This window comes from Heloderma suspectum, chromosome 1 (assembly GCF_057233095.1).
Source record: "Heloderma suspectum isolate Gila_16-S chromosome 1, 16-S_ref, whole genome shotgun sequence".
Taxonomy (NCBI): domain Eukaryota; kingdom Metazoa; phylum Chordata; class Lepidosauria; order Squamata; family Helodermatidae; genus Heloderma; species Heloderma suspectum.
In genome coordinates this window covers 53,464,048-53,468,251 of record NC_139458.1, presented here as the reverse complement: position 1 = coordinate 53,468,251, position 4,204 = coordinate 53,464,048, and the positions used below count along the sequence as shown (strand labels likewise).

Sequence of the window (4,204 nt, the reverse complement as noted above, 5' to 3'; positions counted from 1 at the left end):
GGAATTGGGTAGGCATTGTATTAAGCCTGCAGTACCATGCTCACAACTCAGGACTTATTTGTGAGTACACATGCAGAACATCAAGGTGCAAACCTCCCTGCAAAAGTAACTTGTGCTGGAATCCTATGCACACTTCCCTGAGGGTACGCCTCATTAAACATAATGGGTCTTCTCAGTAGGCATACATAGGATTGCATAAATTAGCAGTATTTGTCTCCCCACCTTTTAAAAAACAAACCCCAAACTCCTATTTTTAAAATTAAAGCTTTTTGTTCATAGGATAATAGGAAGCTGCCTTATACTGAGTTAGACCCTGGGTCCATCTAGCACAGTATTGTTGACAATGACTGGCAGCAGCGGCTCTCCAGGGTTTCAGGCATGATTCTTTCCTAGCCTGACCTGGAGATGCTGGGGATTGAACCCAGGACCTTCTGCATGCCAAGCAGGTGCTCTGCCACTGAGCTACACCCTTCCTATTGCTAGATAATGGCAACTGACAAACAAAACAGCCCCAGATTTGTTTCTCTGCCACCATGTGAACCCACTTTTCTCAAAGGTTTGAGTGAGGAGAAGGAGAAAAACAAGCCCTCTTGTCTGTCTGTATAAAGTCAAATACAGCTCAGAAATTCTCTTGCCCACTGAAGATAATTCTCTTTAAGAATTCCCCAAGATATGCTCTGGGTGGGATAAAGAAGAGAACGAATGAAAGAACAAGACAGGGGAGGGAAGAAGAAAAGAAGAATGGTGATTGTAAATGTGCATGGGGGATGGGGGTGCAGAGAATTCCCTAAGCCAGGTGGCTTCTTTCAGAGAGGTAGCACTTAGAGGAATTTAGGAGGCTGTGGAGTGTTTGTAAGGATTGCACTTACTTAAATGAACTTTATGTGGTGAGGTGGCTGAGGGCCTTTTCTAGCTTTTTTTAAAAAAACTGTAGAACCTATTTAAAAGCCCCAGCAGTTTCTCGATCATGACGTCACATAGTCCTAACCCTCGCTTTAGGATTATTTGAGTCCTACAGCTATTTAGGAGAAATTAAAGTGGAGGGGGAGAAAGAAGTTGGTGGAGGGTGATTGGATCCTTTACTGTACTGAAGCTACTAAACTTCTGCAGATGCCAAAGGTTCCAGTTTGGGGCAATAAAATCAGATGCTGTGTGAAATACCAGTATTTCACATGGAGCTCTTTCCTCCCTTCCTTCTCCCTCTTCAAAATTTCATTGCAGGCAAGCTCCCAACAGTAGACATGTAAGAGCAGAAAAGAAAAGTAGGGGGAGAGAGGTTTTTTGCACCTCAAAAAACCCTACACCAGAAATTAGGGATTGTGACCTCCTAATGGTCACGTTAAACACCTTCTGATTAGGATCTCTAATTCCCTGGGTGGCTTGACAGTTTTTACTTTTTGTTTTAGACTTTGAGAAAAGGAAACTTTACGCATGGCAAGCACAAAAGCCACTCAACCTAACTGCCTGAAATTTGGCAGGTTCAATCAGCGCCATGCGGGCTTCCAGGTTTCCAAATTCCATGCACGTTTGTGGAAGCACAAAAAAATTATTGCTCTTTGCTTTGACAGATTTTCTTGAAAATAGAAAAGTTTACCTGTGACTAGCACAAAAGCGACTGGACCTAATTTCCTGAAATTGGGCATACGCAATCAGCTCCATGGGGGCTACCAAGTCTCCATATTTCCATGAAGTCACGAAGAGTCGGAAGCGACTGAGAGAATAAACAACAACAAATCATACAAACTAAAAAAAAGTAATGACCGTTTATGTTTTCCAATGCAAGTCAATGGGAAAATATAAAGCAAATGGCAATTGTTGTTGTTCAGTCAGTCGTGTCCAACTCTTCGTGACCCCATGGACCATAGCATGCCAGGCCTTCCTGTCCTGCGCTCTCTCCTGGAGCGTGCTCAAGTCCATATTCATTGCATCAGTGATGCTATCTAGCCATGTCAGACTCTGCCGTCCCCTTCTCCTTTTCCCTTCATTCTTTCCCAGCATCAGGGTCTTTTCCAGGGAGTTTTCTCTTTGCATTAGGTGGCCAAAATATTTGAGCTTCAGTTCCAGTAACTGTCCTTCCAATGAGCAGTCAGGGTTGATTTCCTTTAGGATTGACTGATTTGACCTCTTTGCAGTCCAGGGGACTCGTAAGAGTCTTCTCCAGCACCACAGTTCGAAAGCATCGATTCTTTGGTGCTCAGCCTTCCTTATAGTCCAGCTCTCACAGCCATACGTTGTTACTGGGAAAACCATAGCTTTGATTATACAAATGTTTGTCAGCAAGGTGATGTCTCTGCTTCTTACTATGCTGTCTAGGTTTGCCATAGCTTTCCTCCCAAGGAGCAAGCGTCTTTTAATTTCATGGCTACAGTCACCGTCTGCGGTGATCTTGGAGGAGCCCAAGAAAATAAAATCTGTCACTGCTTCCATTTCTTCCCCTTCTATATGCCAGGAAGTGATGGGGCCAGATGCCATGATTTTAGTTTTTTTAATGTTGAGTTTCAAACCAGCTTTTGCACTCTCCACTTTCACAAGAGGCTCTTTAGATCCTCTTCACTTTCTGCCATTAGGGTGGTACCGTCTGCATATCTGAGGTTGTTGATAATTCTCGTGGTAATCTTAATTCTGACCTGTGATCATCCAACCCGGCGTTTCTCATGATGTACTCTGCATATAAATTAAATAAGCAGGGCGACAATATACAGCCTTGTCATACTCCTTTCTAGGGATGTCAGAGAATTCCATGACGGATCTCGGTGAGGCCGAATGCCAGTGCATTCGGGCCCCCCAAATCCATCGCAGAACGGCCTGCCACCACCCCCCCCGCGGATCCCCCCGGGACGAGACTTACCTGGGGCGGATGTTCCGGATGGTGGCGGTGGCTCCAGCGGCGGCTTCGGCGGCGGAGGCAGCTGGTCTTCCCAGTGGCTGCCGCCGCTGCCGTTTGCAATCTGTGTCTCTTCCCCCCCCCCAGACGTGATAGGCTACGTAAAGACTTACGTAGCCCTATCACGTCTGGGTTTTTTAAAAAAAATGCGTACGCAAATGGCGGCGGCTACTACGCTATTTGCGTTCCCCTTTCTTTTCTTCGTCTAAGTCTATGTAAATATTGACGTAGACTAAGACGGTGAAAAATAAGGAATGCAAATGGCGGTGGCCGTAGCCGCCGCCATTTGCATACAAGTTTTGTTGTTGTTGTTGTTTTGTTGTTACCCAGAGCCCTCTGCGGCCGGAAATCCGGCTGTGGATGGCCCTGGCCTGGGCCTGGCCGGCTGCTCTGCGGAGCCACCGCGGAGCACAGCCGGCTGTCAAGGATTCCGGGGGGGAGGACCGGATCGTCTCCCCCCCCATCGAGGATTCCGGGGGGAGGGATGGAACGCCTCCCCCCCATGAACAGAATCCGTGAACAGGTAAGTCACTTTCGTACTTCCCTACCATCTGGTGATGTCCATGTGTAGAGTCACCTCTTGTGCTGTTGGAAAAGAGTGTTTGCTATGATCAGCGTGTTCTCTTGACAAACTCTATTAGCCTTTGTCCTGTTTTATTTTGTACACCAAGGCCATGCTTACCTGTTATCGTGGTGATTTCTTGACTTAATACTTTAGCATTCCAATCCCCTATGATGAAGAGGACATCTTTTTTTGGTGTTAGTTCTAGAAGATGTTGTAGGTCTTCATAGAACTGATCAACCTCAGCTTCTTTGGCATCAGTGGTTGGGGCATAGACTTGAATTACTATGATGTTGAATGGTTTGCCTTGGATTCGTACTGAGATCATTCTATCGTTTTTGAGATTGTACCCCAGTACTGCTTTTCCCACCCTTTTGTTGACTACGAGTGCTACTGCATTTCTTCTAAGGGATTCTTGCCCACAGTAGTAGATATGATGGTCACCTGAATTAAATTCGCCCATGCTTGTCCATTTTAGTTTGCTGATTCCCAAGATGTTGATGTTCAATCTTGCCATCTCATGTTTGACCACCTCCAGCTTACCTTGATTCATTGATCTGACATTCCAGGTTCCTAAACAATATTGTTCATTACAGTATCGGACTTTCTTTTCACCACCAGACACATCCACAGCTGAGTGTCCTTTCGGCTTTGGCCCAGCCGCTTCACTCTTTCTGGCGCTACTTGGAAATTCCCTCTGCTCTTCCCTAGTAGTATATTGGACACCTTCCAACCTAAGGGGCTGATCTTCTGGCATC

At 45.9% G+C, this 4,204-nt stretch overlaps 1 non-coding gene across 1 annotated transcript; it reads right to left on the bottom strand.

Annotated features, from left to right (window-relative positions):
* Window positions 1-400: 400 nt before the first annotated feature.
* On the bottom strand, window positions 401-474 carry TRNAA-GGC (transfer RNA alanine (anticodon GGC)). The gene has a single exon. It is a non-coding gene; the product is annotated as a tRNA-Ala (tRNA).
* Between the last annotated feature and the right edge of the window lie 3,730 nt (window positions 475-4,204).